This window comes from Nycticebus coucang, chromosome 4 (assembly GCF_027406575.1).
Source record: "Nycticebus coucang isolate mNycCou1 chromosome 4, mNycCou1.pri, whole genome shotgun sequence".
Classification (NCBI taxonomy): domain Eukaryota; kingdom Metazoa; phylum Chordata; class Mammalia; order Primates; family Lorisidae; genus Nycticebus; species Nycticebus coucang.
The window spans coordinates 95,284,951-95,309,955 of NC_069783.1; the positions used below are offsets into that span (position 1 = coordinate 95,284,951).

The 25,005-nt window shown below is 43.0% G+C and overlaps 1 protein-coding gene across 4 annotated transcripts in view; it reads left to right on the forward strand.

Moving 5' to 3' along the window:
- The first annotated feature begins 98 nt into the window (after positions 1–98).
- Positions 99–25,005, forward strand: part of NPAS2 (neuronal PAS domain protein 2) — a 172,065-nt gene continuing 147,158 nt past the window's right edge. The window contains exon 1 of one of the 4 annotated variants that reach the window (XM_053589934.1): positions 99–372. The gene's annotated coding sequence lies outside the window, so the exon portion shown is untranslated. Of the gene's footprint in view, positions 373–1,124; positions 1,146–3,084; positions 3,156–25,005 lie in introns of those variants that run through there. The other 3 variants (XM_053589940.1, XM_053589939.1, XM_053589935.1) reach the window with 3 other exon arrangements.

Below are 25,005 nucleotides of genomic sequence, written 5' to 3' on the forward strand. Positions count from 1 at the left end.
AGGAGGCGGCGGGAGAAGGAGGGGGAGGAGAGGGAGGAGGGCTCCGGGAGGAGGGAGGGGGAGGAGGCAGAGGCGGAGGCGGCTCTCCCCGCCGGCTCTGCGTGCGGAAGAGTTTGCCGAGCGAGCAACCGGCCTCCCGCAGGAGCCGAGGGACCCGCGCGGCTGCGGCCCAGGAGCGGCGGCCGCGGAGCTCTGAGACCAGCAACCGCGGCGGCGGCGGCGGCGGCGGCAGCGAGAGCAGCGCCTCCCGCCGCCGCCCGGGAGGAGCTCGCCGCGCCCGCTTGCCGCCTCGGCTCCCAGCGGCGGCGGGAGGCGAGTCTCCCCGGCCCAGTCCGCGCCCGGCCCCGCGGGGCCGCTCCGGCCCGCTCCGAGGTAAGGGGCCGCGCCTATGGGCGTTGGGGGCCCGGGTGGGAGGACGTGAGCACGAGGTTGCAGGACTCGGTCACCTGCTCGCCGGCGCGGGGAACGCGCGAGGCTGGGAGGGGCGCTCCGGCGAGAGGCTGCGCGGCTCCGGGGACCCCAGGCGCGGGGGTGCAGAAAGGTGGGTGTAGCCCCCCCAACATTCAGGCCGCCGCTCGGTGCTTCCCGTCCTGCAGGATGGTAGCAAAGCCTGGGTTGGTGGGCGCCCTCTGCGTCTGGACGTAGAAGGCAGAGGACTAGGTACCCCGAGCCTCGGAATTCGGGAGCCCTCGAGGTGTACCATTGAGGGAAATAGGGATCGTGCCCCTGGGAAGCAGCTTTGGGAACTGCCAGCTGGCCACCCTGAGCTCCAGCTCTCGCTCCCTGGAAACCAGAGCAATCAGAGACCCCCTGGAGAGCGCGGCGTGAGCGTCCTGGGCCCGCGGTCTCTCCGGGTCCCTGGATCGGAATTGGTTCCGGGCCGGATTGAGTGCAGGGTCTGCCCCTGTGCGCCCGGAGAGCTGGTAGCCCGGCTCCTCCCGTCGCTTTGGACCACCGGAGCTCCCCAGCTTGGATGTTTTGTTGTTGTTTGTTGAGAGGGGTGCCCCCTCCCTGAGCCCAGGAGGGGCGCACCTTTGAACTGTCCACAGAGCTGCGCTAGGTCGGTAACCGAGGGGAAGAGACAGACCAAGGGGCTAAATTCAAAACCACCAGCCCCTCTGCTCGCCACTCCTTAACTGTTCAAGGTAAGAAAGTTTGTTTTCGGCCCAGTGATTCATAAATAATTAGTAGCCAGTTTTGTTGATTAAGCAAAATGGGAACCTTCAATACACACATGCACTTTGACAAGTAAAAACTCCCAAGGAGCCTCCCAATCGGTAGGCTCCTCTTCTGAAAGTTAAAAGCCCTGAAGTTCAACAGGTGTTCAGGAGGGGTCGGAGAGGGGAGAGTTCTGGCGTTTTGACTTAATCTATTTCTTTGGTATCCACCCCCAATTCATTAAAGCCTATTTCTTTGCAAGTAAAATAATAAGTGGTTATTAAATTAACTTAATCAGCAGAGACCAGCTAGCTGGCCTTCATCATTTAGAACGCAACCTTCTTTTCCTTAATAGAGGGTTTTTACTGTTTTGACTTTCCAGGTAATTCTAAAGCAGTTCCCGATGGCGAGACTCAGCTCTGTTAACATTTCAATCTCTCTCACAGTAACTTAGTCCCCATCCACTGAATTTACCAACTAATTATGGCTTGCATTAAAAACAGCTGCCCTCCTTAGGCGGCACCATTCAAATTCAAGTGCACATAATAGCTCCATCTTTCTGCCACCAAAATTTCCTTAAAGGAAAATATTTTCCAAAAATAACCTCCCAATTTATTTTTAAAATCCCCCCCATAAATATAATGTTTAAAAGAATTATTATGACTTGGACCACTGTTTTACAAAAACCAAAATTCAGTGTTTCATTATAGGGCTAACCCAGGACCAGAAGAAGTATTGGTATTTCTCAGCAGTCTACTTAAAGATTTAGTTAAAAATAAGTGTGCAACATAAAGACATTCGGTAATTATCTTCCATCTCACAGAAAGATGTGGAGTGTGGCTTGGAAGAATTGTAATGAGCTGCTTTTAGCCATTTTCTTCTTAGGAATCGATGCCTCCGTTTGTTTGCCGATTTGTCCCACTGTGCGTAAATGTAGAATCAGCTTTATTCTCACTACTTCCCAGAGTGGCTCCCGTGGAGACGAAAGAAGGGAATACATTCTAGAGGAACCATGTTATTAATAAAGCCTTACCCCCCAAAGAGTTAAACATGCTGAGAAAAGAATGAGGTGGGACTTCACTAATTAGTGTGAAGAAAAAATTCCCAAGTCTGATGGGAGAGTGTTCAGATGGTGACTAAAGAATTGATCTTTATGTAGAAAATAATAATTGTTTTTAAGCTCATTTGGTTCTCTTAAAACAATTTGAACCCTTTAAAAAATATTTCTGGAAGTTTGATAATGAAAATGATAAAAATAATGAAAATAGTAACAATAATAAAAATGGTAAAAGATAACACCCATCACCTGATATGTGTCATAATGAAGTTCATCTTATTGTATGTAACAATCTTTTTGAGGTCTTTATCTTCTTAAAATCTGTAATCTTTATATAGCTCACTCTTAGCACTGCTCCTTGTTCTTAAAGATTCAAAGCTAATATCTTCACATTAAAATAATGCATGTATATACTTTTCATGTTATCAACTTTTATGTTAAGTTTTGCAAAAAAAAAAGTCTTGCTTTTGGACCTTAAGAACCCAAAGTTTGTTCTTTCTTTTCCTAATTTTTAAAATAAATACATGTTTTGTTCTTTACCCGAATTGTTAGCTCTTCCAGTGTGATAGCGACACTGTCCCATGTACACCGGGACTTCTCTTTCCCAAGAGGTCAGATTGTCAGGTGTTTAAAATAGACCAGTGACTCAGTATTCTTGGCTGCTTTATGCTAACAGTTTAATTGGCTGCATTATAGCAAGCATCTAATTGAGTGTCATATTTAAATAGTGGAAATGGTACTTGATGCATTATTTGCATCAAGTTTTATTTTTTATTAGCATGTTTCTGATCCTTATTCTGTTTGTAGCAAAGATGGGAGGTCAGGGACTGTCACATTCATGTTCCTCACAGCATCTCATCCCATGGGACCTTGTGCAGAGTACACGCTCAATAAACAAGTGTGGGAAATGAGCAGAATTGTTGGTGATCACTATCCAAAGGTTAGAAATTTCTGAATGCTAATGAGATACTTAACTATGACTAACTGCTTTAAATCTGATGATGATTAATAGTACCTTTACAGCACTAAATAAACATTACATGTGAGCATATGTTTAAAAGGGGAACTTTTGATGTAGTCTTTCGCTAAGGCACTACTGTTTCTCATTTGAATTCCTTGAAGTTAGAGACCACTTGGCATTTTAAGGCAAGGTCACTTTTTTTTTTTTTTTTTGTAGAGACAGAGTCTCACTGTACCGCCCTTGGGTAGAGTGCCGTGGCGTCACAAGGCTCACAGCAACCTCTAACTCTTGGGCTTACGCGATTCTCTTGCCTCAGCCTCCCGAGCAGCTGGGACTACAGGCGCCCGCCACAACGCCCGGCTATTTTTTTGTTGCAGTTTGGCCGGGGCTGGGTTTGAACCCGCCACCCTCGGCATATGGGGCCGGCGCCCCACTCACTGAGCCACAGGCGCCGCCCGGCAAGGTCACTTTTTAGCTAAAGTCTCCCCAAGGACCATTTGAACTTTTGTGGGCCTTAAAACAACATATGGCTCCATTTGATGATTTGGAACACAAAGGACAGAGTTGATCTTCCACACTGATGTGGGAAAAAAATGTGTGTAAGGAGAGGGAAGGTGCTGGACATTGTAGCCCACGTGGCTCATCTGGGGCCCTTGTTAATTGCAGATTCTAACTCAGAATGTCTGAGATGGGACCAGAGCTTCCGCATTGCTGTAAGCTCCCAGATGCTACACACTGGCAAGTTTCTGGGATGTACTTAATCCAGCCTACCTTTACTGATGTGCTGTTGTAGGCCCAGGTGATACATAAATACAGATGATGGGCCATACTTGTCCTTGAGGAGCTGACAAGATGAGAAAAGGAAAGAGAGATTGATTGATTCTTTCTAGACCAAAAATGAGGTCCTGGGATGCTACTCTGCATGGTGGTGGCTAGAGAGGAACCTATGAAAGGGTAGGGCTTTCACATTGCTAACTTTGACCTGTAGTTGTGTTTGAATGGAGAGCCTTCTGACTTGGCAGGAAATAAAACAGATTTTGAAGTCAGACAGATCTGGGGTAGCCTCCCCTTCCTAGCTACTCTGTGACTTGGAACAAGTTTTTAACCTCTCTGAGCCTCAGAGTCCTTGTCAGAAAAATAGTGTGAAAAATGCTTACCTTGCCGAATTTATAGGCTTATCTGTAAAGGAGACATGTTAGACCTAACAAAAGTGTTTGCCTTTATTTCTATTGATGGGAGAGGGGGCCTAGAAAACAAGGAGAACAAGGAGGTTCCTAAAATATTTTCCACGTAGTTCACCGATTAGATTCAATTTGGTTAACCAACAATCTCAAGGCCAGCAGAAGAGAACCGTGCCAGGGCTGGAGGGCAGGCAGCTGTGAAAGTTAATCAGATGCAAAGTAGAATTACTAGGTGCATGCTTACCTCTACCCTTTTCTTTGCAATGTCCTGGCTTCTGGTTAGCTTTGTTGGTAGCCGTTCTGGCAATATGTTCTTCTGAGGCTGTTCTTGATACTTAACTTGTTAGGTTCTGTTGATCAAGATTGTTAGCAGCAGTCAGGTGCTCCTTTAAAATATATATAGTGCACAGGGGAGGGCAAGCACCTCTCCTCTCTGAGGGGCATAATCTTTTTACCTGGTGGGGCACTTTTAGGGATCAAACCATCAACCGGTTCCTTTCTCCATAGTACAGAGTTATGTGAAATTAGTGCAGGGTGTGTCAGAATTCACCTGGGGTGCTTTTTATACTCCACACTCTTAGAGGTTTGCTTTCTCCTGACACCTAGGGATGATGGATATTCCAAGGTAATGGTCTTCTTCACTCTGACCTTGGGGGGGGTCATCTGGGTGGCCCTGAAAATACTTCAACCAATGTCACTCTGCTTTTCTTTTTTATATTTTGGGGTCCTATTATTTGCAAAGGAGATTTCTCTGCTACCATTCACTTTCCATGCCCCCTAAAAGTAAACCTTGAAAATAAATCTCTAAGAGAATGGCAGTGACAGTTTGATGTTCAGGGTCGGGGGGAAGGAAAATTGGAGCAACTAGAGGCCAAGGCAGGTCTGAGTGAGGGGAAGATACAAGGGACAGAAAAGAGGGCATAGGCACCCAAGCAGGGAAGATACAGATGTGGGCAGAGGCTGGGCCAGATGTGCAATCCAGGAACCCAACTTTGTGCAGTTCACTGCTTTGCTAAAGGCCGTGGCAGAAAATGTTCCCGGGCCACTGAGATTAGCCAGACTTCTAGAAAACACAAGCCCATCTAAAGGCAGACAGGTGACAGAACCTAGGAGCATGATTCTTCCAGCCCCTTCCACACCAAAGACGGCACTGCACAATTTTAGGAAAGATATTTATTCCCCTTGGTGGTAAAATAGAGCTGGAGATCATTTTTAAAATTATGATTTTTCTGTTTTGTACATCGTTTTGGAAAAGCTGAAAGAAAAGAAGGAAGGAAATAAAGATTACCCATAATTTCCAGGAGTATTTTCTTATCAGTCTCTTTTCTATGCATTAAAATATTTTTATATTAGATGTTTTAAAAAATAGATACAACCATGTAAAAATTTCCAAATAACACAGAAATGTTTCTAGTCTAAATAAATAAATAAAAATAAAAAATGAATCCCTATACCCCTTCAGCCTATCCAATAGGCATTCCCTCCCCCCTCCTTTTTTTTGGGGGGGGGGGTCTGGAAGAAACCTGATATTGTATAGGAGTATTCCCTCCCCAACCTGTCTCAGGAGGTTAATTTGATTGGCCAAGCAATTCCAGTGGGCCTGCTGCTCTTACCAGTGATTGGCTATGGATGAGCATGTAGACCCTGTACTAGCCAATAAAACATGAGGGTGGGCTACTGGGCAGCTTCTGGGACAGTTTCCCTGGCTCTTAAAAAGATGCCAGAGAAGCTGCAGTGTGGCTATAAAGTCTGTAGTAGAGGGTCTGGCCCAGGCCCCAGTTGACATGTAGAAGAAGGCAAAGGTGAAGAATGGGGCTTTCCTGTAGTCCTTGACCTTCTGAATTGCCTAAGAAGGAGTCTGTGATCCTGGAGGTTTGTGAGATTCTAAAAGCCACATTACCAGGTGAGGCAGGTTGACATAGGTTTTCTGTTCTTGCATCTCGTAACTCTCCACTCTTCTCAAGAGCTAACGATTTTTAACCATGTTCTGCTAGTCATTTTTGATGCATTTACCTAGATACACATATATGTACATTTTTAAAAAACAACTCATTTTATGCCTATTACTTAGGGGCTTTTTAAAAAAACAATATGGCATGGAGGTTTTTAAAAAATCATTACTTCTACCTATGATTAATACTCTATAGCATATTATTCAGAAGTATAGACAGGACATAGTTTATTTAACCCATCTCTATGGATAAACATCTATTGCATTTTTTTCTACTTCGTCATTATAGTGTTTATATTAACTTCCATATCTATATATCTTCATGTACGTTTCAAGTTTTTCCAGGTTGGAGATTACTAGGAAGAGATTCCTGGATAAAAATGCATATCTGTTTGAAATGTTGGTAGATGTTGCCAAATTGATGACTGAAAAAGCTTGTCTGCCCATGCACCTTCCCACCCACCACGTGGAAAGGTGCCAGTCCTAACTAACAATGCGTATTATTCATCTTTTAAATCTCTTCTATGAATTTTCACATGTTTGAGGTAATACTGTTTATAGCTTTTTTGTTCTGATTGTTTGCTAAAACCTGAACATAAGCATTTTCCCATAGTAGTAGTGATTCTGTGTAAACATAATTTTAATGGCTATGTCATAGTCTACAATCATTGTTTTTGGAGTGTTTGAATGATGTGAGGATAGGAAAGGGAATATTTGAAACCAAGGTTTTCCATGAAATTAAGTAGATGTGATTGACCTTGCCATAATCTTGAAAAATTTCCTGCAAATGGTGCTGGGAGACATACCCTTCCAGTGAGCTGATTCTAAGAAAACCCTGAAGATAGGGGTCTGGCCCGTGCATTTCCAAGGAGCTTTGTTGCTTTTAGAATCCACAGGGTTTACCATCAGCCAGACTCGGAATTCAGTTCCCTGAATGTATAGTAGTCACTTAAATACTTTGTGCATTGCATGAGACATAACTGAAATGTGATTCTGCTGTAATCTTTGAACTTTCTCAATTCTGCTACAGAAGACAGGAAAGCAAATAGGATGGATGAAACTCCTCAGAAATGTGAATCAGCCTTCGGGAAAGGGCACATTTGAAAAGCACCATTCTTGTACATGGTGGCCTGATCATCCTTTTACTTCTTTCCTCATAAATATTAGTGCATGGGCCAGGAACACTAGCTGTCAGATGTCCTCTGATGTGAAAAGAAAGGGTACAACTACAAAAGGGAAAACCTTCTTAGAGGAAATAGAGAACATACAAAAAAAAAAAAAGTCCCTTAAAAAAAACCCCCAAAAACCTACATGTAGAGTTCATAAGGATGTCAAGTGGCACAACTTTTTGTCTTTGCTGTGTGCACTAACGTACCCCAAATCTCTTGACGTGAGTAGAATTACTAGTCATTAGACTATATGTAGTAACGTGACAGGTGACGGAGGAAACTTTAATACCACCAAGAAATAAGAATGCCTCTTTTTTATTAATTTTTATTAATGTCTTTCTTTTTGGCCCACACACATAAACTTTTCTTCTCTTTCCTTCAGACATTTTAATTGTTTCAAACCCAGTGCCTAGTCATCAGTCCTCCACATGGGCCCTACAGTCTTTTGTGATAATTTCACAAATAGTCCACTTCGGTAGTATTCAGTTTGTCTTTGTCATAAAAGGATCCATCTGAGACTCTTCAATCTCAGAACTCGATGGCTTCAATTTTCCACTGTTGCATGTTGCAGGGTTAAGGCCTATTTAGAAATTGGCAGCATCACAGGCCTACATGCCATAGAGGGAACAGTTCTGATCAGAAACCTGTGGACCAAGTGAGGAAGGGGAGGAAGTATTACCTGGTAACTAGAGAGGTTTCTTTGCAGAGGTGGGTTGAAGTGAGAACAGGCAGGAGCCAGTCTGGCTGCCACAGTGGTCCAGGAAGTCATGTGTTTGCCATGTCCTTGAAAGACAGTACAAATCACAAGTTAATTGCTGTAAAAGATGCCCCTTTCCCTGGAGATCAAGATCTAATAAGGGAAAACTTTAAAACGCAAGTTTTGGTGTGTGTTGATGGTAGGGTGGGGGCCGATGTGTTAGCTGGAATATTGCTGAGGATAAAGCTGTGTAGCCCTGGAGTATCAGCTCATCTCATGACCAAAAGTAGATGTCAGTCTTTATGTGACCTCTCCAAGACCTTCTTATTGGTCAGGGAGAAGTTTGCTTTTATGACCTCTCCCTTTTCCCCTTCAGAGCATTGTCAGAGCTTTTTAGATTGATATGATCTCATTTGTCCAATTTGGCATTGGTTGCCTAAGCTTTGGGGTATTACTCAAAAAGTTAGTTTGTTTTTTTTTTATGAGCTGCCATCCCTCTTGGTAGACCTGGTGGGAGTCGTACATTTCAGCAGGGGGATTGGGTCAGGTGACAAGGGCTTCCATGACAGCAGGACCAATTTGTATGGCAGTTTGTTGAGGTTTTAGGATCTCTGAAGCAAAAGAACTTGCTTTTGTTTCCAATCACATGTAACCCTTGACTGTTAACAATCTCCTGAATTTATGGCTCAAAACAAACTGATTCCATCAGAGGTAAGAGAGCTGCTCATTTTTGAGCTGCTTCTGGGACTTTCCACCCTTGGTTTTGTCTCCCAGTTTTCTATTGTGAGAATGGTGAGGTAGCCTCTGTTCCCCTGGTCCTGCTGTCTTGGAAGCCCTTGTCACCTGACCCACTCCCCCTGCTGAAATGTACGACTCCCACCAGGTTTACCAAGAGGGATGGCAGCTCATAAAAAAAACTAACTTTTTGAGCAATACCCTAAAGCATAGGCAACCAATGCCAAATTGGACAAATGAGATCATATCGATCTAAAAAGCTTCTTCACGGCAAAGGAAATAATCAACAAACTAAAGAGTCAACCCACAGAATTGGAAAATGATATTTGCAAACTACCCATCTGACAAGGGATTAATAATTGGAATATATGAAGAGCTCCAACAACTCAATACAAAATAATCAAATAATCTGATTTAAAAACCGGCATAGGATCTGATATTTCAGACATTTCTTTAAAAAAGACATACAGATGGCCAAGAGGTATATGAAAAAAAATGCTCAACATCATTAGTCATCAGAGAAATGCAAATCAAAACCACAGTGAGATATCATCTCACCCCAGTTAAGATGGCTTTTATCCAAAAGACAGGCAATAACATGCTTGTGAGGATAGGGAGAAAGGGGAGCCCTCATGCGCTGTTGATGGGAATGTAAATTAGTGCAACCACTATGGAGAACAGTATAGAAATTCTTCAAAAAACTAAAAATAGAACTGCCATTTGATCCAGCAATCCCACTGCTGGGTAAACATCCAAAGGAGGGGAATTTGGCTGGGCGAAGTGGCTCACGCCTATAATCCTAGCACCCTGAGAAGCTAAAGTTGGTGGATCGCCTGAACTCAGGAGTTTGAGTTCGAGACCAGCTTGAGCAAGAACACAATCCTGTCATTACTGAAAATAGAAAAACTAGTCAAGCACTTTGGCAGGTGCCTGTAGTCTCAGCTACTCGAGAGGCTCAGGCAAGAGGGCTGCTCGAACCCAGGAGTTTGAGGTTACTGTGAGCTATGATGACACCATGGCATTGTACACAGGGCTAGTACCCTGTACTCTGTCTCAAAAAAAAAAAAAAAAGACTAAAGAGGAAAATTCAGTATGTAAAAAAATCTGTACTCCCAGGTTTATTGCAGCACTATTCATTATAGTCAAGATACAGAATCAACATAACTGTCCATCGGTGGATGAATGGATAAAGAAATTGTGGTATGTGTACACAATGGAATATTATATAGCCACAAAAAGAATGAAATCCTGCCACTTGCAACATCGTGGGTAGAACCGGAGAACGTTAAGTGAAATAAGCCAAGCACAGAAAGACAAATCTCACATGTTTCTACTCATATGTGGGAGCTTGATATTAAAAAAATTGATCTCAGGGAGACAGAGTAGAATGATGGTTACCAGAGTCCGAGAAGGGTAGCAGGGAAGGGGGAATAAAGTGGGATGGTTGGTGGGTACAAAAATATAGTTAGATAGAATGAATAATATTTGATAGCACAACAAACCAGGTGACTATGATTGATAACAAGTTAGAGTACATTTTAAAATAACTGAAAGAGTGGAACTGGAATATTCCTAACACAAAGAAATATTAAATGCCCTGAGGTGATAGATACCCCAATTATCCTAATTTGGTTAATTCACATTTTATCCCTTTATGAAAGCATCACATGTAGTTGTGAATACACACAACTATTATATGCCCATAATGATTAACAATTTTTAAAAATAAAAACAATTTTTAAAAATAAAATTTTTTTATTTAAAAATAAAAAATAAAAATATCTACCCTTTGATATCTTCTTTACTGTCATATAATCTGAAAAGGTACCACTTTTGGAGACTGTGGCTGAGGGAAGCACAGAACCCCTGGATTTGGAGTTCAAGGTGACCTTGATGAAAACAGATCCCTCTCCTGCATGATACATCCCCATCCTGATTTTTCCACTCTCAGGCCTGCACACCCTGACTCCTAACACCTTCTCTTACTGTTGTTCATTCTTCAGCACGCTGATGCTCAGCCTCCAGGGCCTTGAGTCCATCACTTGCTTTCGACGTTCCTATGATGCTTGATGGGATGGCTTCAGCTGCTGTACCTGTCACTCTTGTCTGTATTTATGTGCCATTCTTATTGACTAAGCTAGGCTCTGGCTGTGTCTACCTACAGACCCACAGCCCCTTGTGCAGGGCAGGCACCTAGGTGTTCCATAGCATTCTGTTGAGGGAGTGAGAGAGCTGTACTGACCCCTGATCACCTGATAACAGCTGCGATCTACCCAATGAAGTGTCTAAGGAAATGTGACAGCACCCTGATTTATCTATGAGCAACTTATGTCCCATCTCAGGAAGTTCCTCAGTCATCCTGGCCCCCAATTGCTTTAGAAACCTGCTCCAAGAACTTACCTGCTGATTTCCAGGCTGCACATGCCCTGAAACTTAGTCATTGGCCCTCTGTGCAGGTCCCCTGTGCTGTCCCCCCACCCCTGCTCTGTGAACATGGTGGTGTCTGGGGGGGGAGGGGCATGTGTGCGCCGTGTGTGTTTGGACTTGTGCTGTTAGGTAGGTACAGAGTTACTCTGGGGGATCTGAGCTCAGGAGTTCGAGTTAGAGACCAGCCTGAGCAAGAGCATGAGCATCTGTTACCCTTCCATCTGTGTGGTGAGTTTCCTCTCTCGTCTTCCTGTGCCACCGCACTTAGAGACTTGGATTGGCCCCTTCCTGGCACAGACTCGGGGTGAAGTGAAGGAGGCAACATGCTTACATTTGAAAAGGATAGTTCTATGGTGGGGGGGGGGGTCCTGGTTTCCGTGAAGCTGTGCTGTTGGCATGAGTTAACTGTCCAAAGTGGTCAGCTATCCCACCTCTCTGTCTAAAATCCCCTTATGTTTCCATCTTGCTGCGTGTCTGAGGACGTATCTCTGATAAAGCAGTGCAGTCTCATTCCCCATTTTGTAATTTTCGAGTGGTATCGCTGGGATGTACTTCCCCGAAGCTACATTTGTGTTTTCTAACAGCTCAGGCTCTGGCAACTCTTGCATATATTGCAGCCTGTTTGTATGAGATAGCTGTAAAAACATCCAGCCTTGGTCTTGGGTGTGCCAGCATTGACCTATGACCTGATTTTAGATCACAGCGTATGAGTGGCTCATGCTGTGTGGGTCAGGGACACTTTTAAGTGGGGTAATGAAGACAGCTGTGGCCCATAGCAGAAGGCTTTGGCACCCTGACTTGGTTGGTAACCATGACAAGTGACCTTGGCAAATCACATGAACTCCAAGACTCTGTTTCTTTATCTGTGAGAGAGAGATATTAATACTCAGGGTGAAAAAGAAGAGAGAATGCTTGTTAGAGAGTTCATTAAATTGGTAAGGTAAGTCATTGTTTTATGACGGCTGTGACCAGTTCGTCACCCAAACAGCTATACACCCAGCTGAGTAAATGCCAGCCCCAAGCTGTTTTCTTCTTGAAGTATTTTGTGTTTTTCTAACAAGGGTGCACACTAGCAATTAAAAACACAGCATATCCAGTGTTCTCATAAAAGGTAACAGAATGAAAAAGTGAAATGCTTAAACTTACAGAGGCCAAACACTTAGAATGTCTTGGCAGTTGCTTGGGGTGGCACAGTTTGCTTTTGAAAGCTTTTGCCACTTACAAAGTGCCCTGATAACCTTCGCATCTTAGATGTCAGTCCAGATCAAATAGCCCTGCGTATCCCCATGGATTTAGAGATTTTATGGGACGTGTGAGGCTGTTTTGCTGTGATGAATATGACATGTGCTGTTTGTGTGACCTTTGTTTTTTTATGAAGGTTGGTCTGAACAGTGTAGGCTCAGTTCCCACCATACTGAAATGATCCTGTTTGGGTTGGAAATACACACACACATATACACACTCAAGGTTAATAAGTTGTACTTGGGGTTAATAACTTGTACTCAGGGTTAATAAGTTGATTTTGTACTCAGGTTAATAAGATGTACTCAGGGTTAATAAGTTGATTTTGAGGTAGAAGGAAAGAACCTCAGTGATTGTCCAATACAACATGGCTCACATTTTCCAGACAAAAACTAGAGGTTCAGAAAGCAAAGGGCCTTGGGCTAGTCCTCCAGCTTACAGAAGGCTGGGAAGGCCTGCTGACCCTGCCAGGGGATGCTGCAGTGCTTCTCGTTCTCTGCTGAGACCTGAAGAGGTTTCTTCACCTGGGAAATCAGAGGCTTCTTAGGCCCAGTTCCAGAGTCTGTAAGAAAGAGGCTTTCTGGGCCTCAGTCAGCACATGCACCACCCAGAAGTCCTGGCCAACTTTGCCCTGAATCGCCTTATCTCTCTGCATGCTCTCCACAATCTGCTCTCTGCTGTGAGTATAAGATAAGGAAGGCAGAGTCCTGGAGGCGACTGGGTACAGGGAGAACTAAGGACAAAGCTGGACACAGCCTGTCCACTTTGACTTGTGGGAACCAGCTCACCCTCTTAGGCCCTGACATCCGACTTTCTTACAGATAAACAGAGTAAATGCACAGAGCCTGCACACATCTAAGAGGAAGAAAAAAATGCCTACTTATCTTAACAAATGTTAATGGTGCTTCTCATGCCTGGCCTAAAGCAGGGGTGTCCAAACTTTCTGGAAAAAATGGAGTTGTCTTGGACTACACATTAAATACACAAACACTAATGAAAGCTGGTAAGCAAAAGAAAAGATTTGTGCATACTTTTTATGATGGATGATATCACAGATAATCAAAACCGTCCTCAGATAATTCGCATGTGGCCCACAGGCTGGCTGCAGGTTGGACACCGCTGGCCTGGAGATCAGGGTCACCACAGGATTTTCTCACCTGCGCTTTTTTACTCAGCAACCAGATCCTCACATATCTCTTTATCATTTTTTTCCATAAGAAATCAAAGTAAAAATACCATTAGGAGTAGAGCTCATCTGAGAGAAGGGGACCCTGAGGTCAGCTGTCATCATATGGATCTGCTCATTAGCTTGGCAGGTCTCTTGAGGGAAGTACTATGGTATTCCCATTTTCACACACAGGACACTGAGGCTCCAAGAAGCTGAGTGACCCCATGAGGAAAGTTGGAGCAGGAGCTGGAATGTAGCCCTTTAAAAGGACTAGAAATAGAACAGCCAGTTTTTATTTACCTCTTCTGAAATGCCGCTTCCAAGAAGATGGAATCGTATTAAAGGAATCAAGCATCTCGAAGCTGACTTATGGAGCTTCAGCAGGCTTCTTGAGTGTGGGGTTACCATGGGCCACTGGTGAATCCTGGGGGGAAAGACAACCCCAGTTTGGTGTCTGTGCTCAGCCCCGCCCTTCAGAGGAGGAGGCTGCATGTGGAAGAGTGCAAAAGAGGAATGCTTGCAGGAAAATCTTTTTTAGGGCACGATCATTATTCTGTTCCTTGCTGTCTTTTAGTAGCTAACCATCTTTCCAAATTTTTTTCTGTGGCTGTAATAAGGACTGTTAAATCAGGACACTCATTGCATCTCTCCTCATTTTCCTGGAGTCAGGTACATCTTTCTTCAGCTGAGCACAACCTACAAGTCAGCATGAAAAGGAAGGGGCCACCCTTGTACAATTCTGTTTCACCTGGGCCTTGTCAACCCAGGGCCTAGAAAACTCAAGACTCACTGATTTGTGGGGAAGCTTCCCAGAGGTCACTCAAGGTCATCCTGAAACATGTCCTCTGGACCCCCTTCCCCTCCACACCTGGCACAAACCTCAGCACTCAGTGTGATGTTCAGGAAAATATATGCAAGCAAGGTATCACAGACTTGAGTGACAGGACTTTCTAACTCCTTCTGAAGTTTGATGCCAATGGAGTATCTCTAATGTGGTCCTCTGACCTCTCCAAAGGCAATTCAGAGCACCTCAGCCCTCCTCTCCCTCCTCCAGCTTTGGCGGCCATGGGCAGAGACACTGGGCTCTTGGGGGAGCTTTGAGGAGCCCAATTAGGTCACTTCTGTTATTATCTACCTTCCTGCTGCTGCTGTTGATGAAAAATGAAGCAAAATCTGAAAATAAACATCAATAAAACAATTCAATCTGGCCTATCATCAATATACACACAAAACAAAATTTCTTTTCTAGAGAATTTGCTCAGATTCTGATGTGGGCGTCAGAGGAGTGGGGTCTTCCATCTGGTGCCTTCTTGGGAATGGGAGTCTCGCCCTGACCCCAGAAGAGACTGCACTTGTCCCTGGAGGCATTGGTGACAGGTGGTGAGGTTGGGGTTACTTGTAGGGCCAATTGTAGAATAATATGATCAGGAGTTAATGATTCAAGGGGTTCCTCAGAGCGACAATTATGCATGTCAGGGGTGGGCTATACCCACAGGATGACCTTTTCCATTGATTTGGTACACACAGAATTGTTTGAATCTTGGTTTTAAGACCTCCCTGGTTCTGTGAAGTTGCAGCTTTGTGCCATCATGAAGGCAAGACCCCACTATCAGGAAAGGGTGCCCAGTATTTGGGAGGAATGGTTCTCTGTCATTTTCAAATGGGAAAAAGTTTGGTCAGAAACACAAAAGAATTTTGGGAAGAACACAAGGTAAGGTCTATAAATTGTGAGACAGGGTGCTACTCTTAGTTCTGGGGCAGATTTTTCAAGATCAAGAATTAAACCCAATGTACTCAATACTAATATGAAACCAACATATAAACAATTACATGTTCATATGAACAATAAAACACAAATACAGTCTAGTATGGGGCAGGGAGAGGAGGGGGGAGGAGGGAGAATGGTAGAAGGAGGGAGGGTGAGTGGTGGGATCTCGCCTAATTGCACGTTGTGAGGGTGTATAACACGCCTCCTGGGGGAGGGGCTCTCTTACAACTAGAACTTTACCCTGGAAGTGAGAACAATGTAACCTAAAAATTTTACCTTTGTATTAATTTGAAATGAAAAATAATAATAATAAAAAAAAAGAATTCCTTTGACCAAGGTAGTGTAGCTTAACTAGTAGCTTCACTTGCTTTTCTGTTTCCAGCAAATTATGTCACTCATAGACACCAGAGTCATACAGAAGTGGGTCCCCATCCTTTCTTAATTTATTAATGTTCTTTGGCAAACCAAGTATCCCAAGGAGATTTTATGCTAGCTAAAGTAGAAGTATGAATTCACTTGAATTTGGGCAGGATACATAGTTCATTCAGATAACTTGAGGCCCAAGGGGGATCTATTTTATATTAGTCTGAAAATTATAAAAGGCCATATGTATCCTAATATTCTATTTTCTTTGTTCTACCTGACTATGATTAGCCATTTTTAGACAAATAACTTACATTTTACTTTTGCACTGTCCTTTTTTGATAACTCTCCAGAAACTTCTGGATAGTTTTTGAAGTTAGTTTCCAGTCCGACTGAAGATAAACTGAATTTTCTTCCAATTAGCCTTTTTGTTCCTTTTAAGCTGAAGAAAACTTGGGTATATGCTGAGAAGAGATGATATAGAAGAGAGACACTGTTATCCTCACCTTTGATTTTTTCCAAGAGTGTGTTAGAGAGCCAGGGAAGGAGTCAGGCTATGAAAATACCTTGTCAGTCAGGAAGCCAGCACCACCATTTCACAGATGGAGAAACTGAGGCTGGGGCTCAGCCATGGCAGAGCCCAGGGTGGAAACCGGTCTCTAGCCTCCCATCATGAAGTCGTCACGTGCCTCTTCCTCATCTCATTCTTTGCTCCATCCGTTCTCTCTTGTCCCGTCTTTCAGTACTGGCGTTGATCATTTTCAAAAGAGAAATAGAATTGTAGTGCTGCATTGTTTAAGCCCTCAGATTGCCTTCCCTGGGTAAGCTTATTTTTATGAATCCCATAAGTCAGATGGGTAATGAGAAATACTCAAAATTTGCTTTTTATGAACAGGTGCACTGATCTAATTTATTTTTAATTTTAAAGACTTACTTTTTTAAAGTTTCAAGATATCGTGGAGGTGCATGTTTTTCTTTACATAAATCAATTTTGTCATGCTTGAGTTAGGGGTTTGTTTGGTTGGTTGGTTGGTTTTGGCCAGGGCTGGCCTTGAACCTGCCACCTCTGGCATATGGGGCTGGCACCCTACTCCTTTGAGCCACAGGCACTGCCCGTGATTTAGGGTTTTAAGTGGGCCCATCACCCAGATAATATTCTTTGTACCCATGAGGTAGATTTTTACCCATCTCCTTCTCCCTACTCTTGAAGATTGATTTCAGCATAGTTAAGTGAGTCCAGTTGGAGAGAGCAAGACATCAGGGCCAGAGGCCGCCTGCTTTAGCCCCTTTTAGCCATGGGGAAGAGATTTACTTCTCTACACTCTGAGAAATTGGGATATCAAGGCCCACCTTCTCAAAAGGGTGTTTGTAATAATCAAATGAGATAAAGAGGGTGAACTTGCTTTGAAAATTGTTAGTAGTACTTAGGAAGTTTAAGGGGTACTTGGTTTCATTGCCTTGAAGAAGTTATTTTTTCACATGCAGAAAAAACTGAGATTAAATCTTAGCAATCGACACACACAGTTGACTGGGAGCAAGTTTGAACTGTGTGGATTTACTTATGCACAGGTTTTCTTCCACTTCTGCTGTACCTGAGACTTGAAGATCAACCCTTCCTCTTCCTCCCACTCAGCCTACTTAGTGTGAGGATGACAAGGGTGGTGATTCACTTCCACTTAATAGCAAATAGATTTTCTCTTTCTTATGACGTTTTACATGATATTTTCTTTCTTCTAGCTTGCTTTATTGTAAGGATATAGCATATAATACGTATAATATAACGTACAAAATATGTGTTAATTGACTGTGTATCAGGAAGGCTTCCAAGCAACGGTAGGCTATTAGTAGTTAAGTTTTGAGGGAGTCAGAACTCAACACTCAGATTTTCAACTGCACTGGGGTCAGTGCCCCTAACTCCCTCATTGTTTAAGAGTCAGCTGTAACTCTATAGAGAATCTTTTTATGGTCCTTCAAATGTTTTCCTTTCATTTAACTTCTATCAAAAATTGCCAACAGGCATGTCCAGAGCTATTGCTTCATATCAGTTAATAATATTTGTGCTTGGCTTTTGAAGTCCATCATCTTCTGTAGATTGTTTTTGAATAGTAGATAGTTAAAACAGCTACTATATGTTATTTAAACATAGTTTTTCCTTGTTGATGGAATTTAGGGTTGACTAAAAATTGCTTATGGTTAGTAGATGCAAAGTATATTAAGGCAAACTTTTCTCATGGTCATGCAGGGACCTTATATTTTGATACTTTTGTTTGTGGTGTGATTTAGTTCACTTCTCCAGGCCTCTGGGCTTTTGCCCATTCTGCTACCACTGCCGGGAATCTCCCTCCTTCCATTGTCACCTGCGGTTCTCATTCACCCATTCAGACAGCGTTGGCTTCTAAGAGCCTTCCCTGAGGGATCTAATGTCCGTGCTCTGGGTTCCTACAGAACTTTCTGCATGTCTGTTTCACAGCAGTGTCTGAATTTTACAGTTCTGAGGTTACCAGCTCTGTAGCTATTTCCCCACCAGACTGTAGGTTCCCTGGAGTAGAGAGTGAATCTTTTTCCGCTTTGCCTTTCAGGAGCTGCTGAATGCCAGACATGTTCTATCAATGTTTGTTGAACTGAACTGAAGGACAGGAAGCCTCTGTTCATTCGAGGCCTATTTTTTAAAAGTTACATCCTTTACTTTTAAGTCCCTGAGATGTTCTGTTTATTAAATCCACTTGTATTCACAGGACCTGGTCCCACAAAACCCTCGAATGCTGGTGGCCATGTGATAGCCTGGACAGCCTTCTCTCTATAGCCATTCTTGTCTAAATCTCAACAGTCCAATGCTCCTGAGGCTTTGGGGCAATTCCAAACTTGATGTCTTAGAGAACATCAGATGTCTGTGAAATCACAAGTTCCATAGTGGTAGGGCAAGGAGCATTGAGAAGCATATTCATCAAACAAGGTTATGTATTCTAAGAGAAAGAACACGGAGAAACCCTAGTCTGATTCCATTTTAGTTTTAGAAAATGGAAAAATGAAAGGAATGACCGTCATAATGTGAGTATGGGATGTGTAGAACATGGTCCTTATGATTCAGGGGTTTAGAGTGGGGCTGTCTAGGTTCAAATCTCAGCTCTACTTTGACTAGCTGTGCATCTTAGGAAAATCGCTTAAATCCGGTGCCTTTGTTTCCTCTTCTGTAGAATGAGAATAATTATTAGACCTACTTAAGGGTGTCGTTTTGAGGATTCACGGAAATAGTATGTGCAAGGCTCTTAGGAATGTGCCTAACATGTAGTATAAATGTAGCTATTAAATTTGGCACACTGACATGTATGTCCATGCCAAAATATACCTGTGAAAATTTGGGGGAAAGTGTTAAAAGTTAAAAGAAAGAAAATAAACATAATCCCTATCGGTGTGGCTGAGACATTGCTGCGGGCCTCTGTAGGAAGTGGCCAGAGGGGCTGGTGACCAGTAGTTGTGACCAGTAACTAAGGGTGAGAATATTCATAACCAGATTCACCCTGCAGAATTCCATTTTCTCCAACACATACGTTTACACACATACAAACACATATATACCACATGTGCATACACGGATACACACACACGCATATGCACTTGTGCACATATGGTGTGTACACACACGTACATAGTGAAGCTTCCAGGTGCTGGGAAGAATACAGTGCTATCTCCTTAGGTATCTACATGTCCAAAGAGATGAAGCCTAGACCTTAAAGACAGACTCCTGGGGCTCTTTGACCCCTGGAGATATTTTTCATATATATATATGACAGAATCTCACTTTGTCGCCCTCAGTAGAGTGCTGTGGCATCATTGCTCACAGAAACCTCAAACTCTTGGGCCCAAAAGATACTCTTATCTCAGCCTCCCCAGTAGCTGAGACTACTGGCACCCACCACAACACCCAGCTAGTTCTTTTAAGAGGCAGGGCCTCCCTCTTGCTCAGGCTGGTCTTGAACTCATGAGTTCAGGCAATCGATCTGCCTTGGCCTCGTATTTTATTTATATTTTAAAAGGTCAGAGTAAGATCCCATGAGCCTTTCCATCCTATCTCCAAGAGTCAAAAGTGTTTCTTCCACCTGTCTGGACAGGGAGGGAGGTATCTGTTTTTGTCCTTACATAAAGAAAATCCACTGTGTTCCATAGCTCATATGGGGGGAGGGGTTGTCTGCACTCACAGGGAAAGTTTCTTTCGGTTCTCGTCCCCTTCCTGGTGGTCCAGGCAGTAGCATCAGTGAAGAGTTCTTTCCTGACCCAGCCACCTCCTATTTCTGTGGTGCCCATATACATAAAGTAACCATGTAAGTAGGGCAACGTCTCAGACCCTGCACAATTGGACAAGCAGGTCCCTATGACTGCGTGCTCACTGGCGCAGAGAAACCTGTGTGCTTGTCTCAGGCATGTGTTTGAGGAACTGGGAGAATGATCAGCACAGCCCACAGGTTCATCATTGGAAATAGGAGGCTTCTGTGGCGCCCCTCTCTCCAGAGTTCTTTCTTTTAGCAGAGACAGCAAGTGCATCATCAAGCAGCCAGTTTTTACAAATTGTAGCTGACTTCTTTTACAGAAAAGTGGAGTTCGAATGAAATGACTCTGTCCCAAGCTGCTCCTGAGAAAAATGGAAAATGCTGAGATGTGTCCCCAGGTGTCCTCCCTTTTGATCAGCCTCATCCGGGAATTTCCTACATTTTCTGATCAAAGTCCGAAGTCTCTGCTTTGCTCAAGCTTTAATCATTGGCTATAAAGCCACTACCATGGCATAAAGACATTAAAATCAGGTTGCAGCCAAAGAATGATTTAATTTTGAGGGCTGGGGGGGCGGAGCAGTGGGAGGTAGGAAGCACATATTTAGATAAATAAGGAATCAGGGCCTTCATTACAAGGTGTTTGAACAATCGCAGATAAAAGTTTACTTAATTTTTTCAATGTAAATTTATGGTGTGTTTTGAGATAATTTGTCCTATATACTTTTGCTAATTGTTGAAATGGCCATCGTTTCTCTTATTTCTTATCGCTTATGTCAAGCAAAAGAAGAAACAATTTAAATTCAAATGGTTTTCAAACTCCAGTATTAACTAATTTTTTCTTGATAAAAAAAAATTCCATTTCTTGTAAGGAAGTCAACATTTACAGAGCTGTTTGAAGGATCCCTTTGTAAAGGAAAGTGCATGAGGTTTATGAAGGACTCCTGCATAAAAGAATTTCCTTTATCTCACCCATCAATCAGTTCAGATAGGTTGGAAAATGGGAAGTCGGTATCCTGATAACTCATACCAGAACTAAGGAGGTCCAGCCCTTGTGCCCTCTTTTTACCCAGAGGGAGTTGGAAGTGGAAGATTCAAGGGGTTATGAGATATAACAATAAAGTTGGTGAACTCATACTAGGAAAAGAGCTACATACCTCATTGCTGAATATGGTAACTTTTGAACTACTCCCCTGGGGAAGCTCTACACTGATACCAGCACCTAGTCTACTCTTCAAAGTAATTTTGGAACTCTGTTTCTGGAATGGCCATCAAAGCTGTCATGTATTACCCTTGATGTCCTAAACATCAAAATGTTTTCCTTTCAATATTTCCTTTACCTTCCAGTAAAGAAAAAAGTCACAGGAGAGTAAGAAGGATATTCCAATATGGGTTATATGTTTTCTGGCTAAAAATTCCCTTATAGCCCTGCTGGGTGAGCTGGTACATTGTCATGATGCAAGAACCATGAGTTGTTGGCCAAGATTTTTTTTTAAGGTTTTCCTAACTATTTCTCTATTGATGTTTACTTTGTTTGCTATGCTTCTTACAGTCAGTCAATGATTTTTGACACACGATTAGACAGATTTTTGCAATGTTTTCATCAGTTCTGTTTGTGACTGGCAGCCCTAACTTCTCTTCATCAATGACACATTTTCTCCCTCAGAAGAACATTCGATCCATTGTACATGTCTGTTTTCTTTATGGCATTATCCCTAAAACCTTGAACTAGTATGTGCCAGGTTTTATTTCCACTCTTGCCAAGTTTAACAGGAGATGTAATGTTTTTTTGTTGCTCTATTTTAAGCCTCCAACATTCTCTCTACAGCACACAAAACCACACAACAACAATAATGAACACTGCTCAGTAAGACACTGCCACACATCCACATGAATACAACTGTGAGACGCTGATACACCAAGGTTATGAAACTCCACTGAGTTGTTTGTACAGTGCTACCAACATAAGCGCACAATGATAAATTCTCAAACTTAATTGTCAGACATTATAGATACCACAGGAGGCTATGAGAATAGAGAAACCAGAGCAGTGACCCCTTATAGGGCCATTCATGATACACAGATTCACAGGGCTATGTCAGCTTTCATTGTCTTCAGGCTCACAGCTTGCCATGTTTTTCTTCAATACTGATCTAAGTAGTGTATGCTTTATGTCATTAGCCCTACATTTAGTGAAGTAATTTAACTGTCCAGCGTTTGCCCAACATGTACCAGGATCCCGCTGTGCCAAGCACAGTGCTGGGTGGGGGATGCCCCAGAGAGGTGGACACCATGTGCAGAGGTAGGGAGGGGAAGGCTCGGTGCTCAGAGGGACCCCAGGGGCCTTCACCCAGGATGCTTGGAGTGTTAGGGCTCTGATGAGCAAGTATGTTGATAATTCTCCTTAACCATATTTCATACTCTGAACACCAATTTTCAGAGAATTAAAAGAAAGTAAAATAAATTAAAAGAAGGTAAAAGGAATTAAAGAAGTAAGTATATGTGACTGCCACTGAGAAGCTCACCTTTTTTTGTTCAGTCAGTCTTCAGAGGTGCTGAGGAGCCTGTGGCTTAGAAGAATTTTCTGCGTGATTCCCTGTTGGCTCTGCAGGAGCAGAAAGTGTAGGGTGCAATGCTGATACGCATCTACTGAAAGGCACATTTGTAACCCTTAATATATCTCTCCTTTTCACATAGCTCTTTCCCACCAGATGAGGATGGGGAACCTTCGGTTGTTTGAATTGTGGATGAGTGAGGATTTAATGTTGATGCTGCCCAGATGAGGTGTAGGTGCTACTTGAACATGGGGAGAGTGTCCTTGTGCTTGTACTCATGAGTTGTGTGTACTTGCCCTTTTTACCAGAGCAAAGGTTGATGCTTTTATTGAAATTAATTTTCCTTTATGCCACTTTGGCCAGAGAAGGAGATAAAGACGCAGGGTGAGGAAGGCACGAGGGACGTTGTACTTGGGGAATGAGTGGAGATCACCCAGATGAGGACAAGCAAAGCCTGTTTGTTCAGAGCTTGCTTTAGCAAGGGAGTCAGCCGCCGTCACTTGTGTTTCAGTGGAGACTCAGAGGCAGGCAGAGGAGTGGGAAAGCTTTATGGTAGGAAAAAGCGAAATTTTTGTGTGCCCTAACTGGAGGCTGCTGGTGTTGGGTAGCTAAAGGCAGGCTAACTAGAAATCAGGCTTCCTATGTGACTGGGTAGGGAGCATGCCTGGCTTCAGTGTTTATCAACATTTTTATCTCATGGCACACTTGAACCTATAATTAAACTTCCGCAGCACACTTAAATTATGTTGATTAAAAGAAAAGAATAAAAAAAGAATATACTTACTGTGCTTTGAACTTCTTTCAAAAATAAAAATGTTTGCAGCACACCTAAGATGCTCTTGAGGCACACTAGCTGAAAATCAGTGCCTGGATTTTTGTTTCTTCCTAAGTTGGAAGTGGGGACAAACATTAAGTCAGCTGTCAGTTATTAATCAAATCCTGGCCATTTGGGGCTGATTGGTACCAAAGGCATTATTTGGCTTCATAACATGCAGCTAGGGATAGCAGTCTGGCTTCTTACCGGTCTGACATAGAGCAGGCTGGCTCCTCGCCTCATTGTATATAAGTTTTTGTGTACTTCCTGGTACATGAGGGGTTGGCCTCCCTGTGCTGCATGTGGGGAGGGCAGAGTTCTCTTGTTACATATGGTCATGACAGACCCACCATGTGTGTTGACAGGGAAGTCAGCCAGTCGGTTTGCTGACCGTATGCACTGCACTTGGGCGTCTAGACTGCTCCACATCGTGACCATCTGATGTCAGTTCTGGTGGGCAGCCCTGGACTTGGCCATGGGGATTGTTGACACTATAGCATTTGGGTACCATGAACTCCCAACTGTCTTCCTTAAACTCAGAATTTATATTAGAGAACTACTTCTCTGAGAGGTATGCTGTTTTACTGGTCAGGGACAGCCCATGTTTGGGAGTGACTGACTGTCTTCATCATCTAAGGACTCCCCTGACAGTAAAAGATTCTCCTGCAGGATACTTCACACCTGCTCTCAGCCTTGACATGGTTCCTCACCATGGAAGAGGGTTTTCTGGCCAGTAACAGATTATTGCAAACCACTCTAGAATTTCTGTAGTAAACTACTCCTTCTTCAATCAGTTTCTCATTACCCTTGAAAACTCCATGCTCTGGCTTCCCCGCTGTGGGTGGAAGGGCCCAAGGCACATGGAGGCCATTTACAAAATGGTTTGTCCATGTCCAAGCCAGCCCTTGGTACCATGGCTTCAGAAACTGATAAGCCCACACACAGTTTTATGAAGGTGGCTCTCTTCTCCAGGTTTTTTTGTTTGTGTGCTCATTATGTATTTGCTCTGACATTTAGGGAAAATTCTTGGGTGACAACATCATTTGTAGTCAAGGGAGACACTGGAATCTTTTACTTTGCTAGAATATATAAAAAAAGTTTTCGGCATTTAAAGCATTAAGTTTTACATAAAATGTGTTGAGAGTATTTGAGTTTTATAAATAAACTCTAAAAATATTATGTGGGGTTTTGAATGACATCTGTAATTTTTGAAGAGGGGATGTTTTACAAAGGCCTTTCTTCTCTTGCCTTTGTGTGTGTTTGTACTTTTAAATAAAATGACATCCGCTGTGCGTAGGAGTTAAGTCAAAGCTGTCAAGATTATTTTTTTCCTCCTAATAACAACTCTTGTGCCATTGACTACCAAGAATAAGCCTTTTTTTTAAGTTGTAAAAGAGTATTTATTTTTGTCACTGAAAAAATAACAATTATTCATGTCTTTAAGTTATTTAAAGTATTGTTATGAATTCTAAGAATAAGGCATTTTGAGGTTTGGCT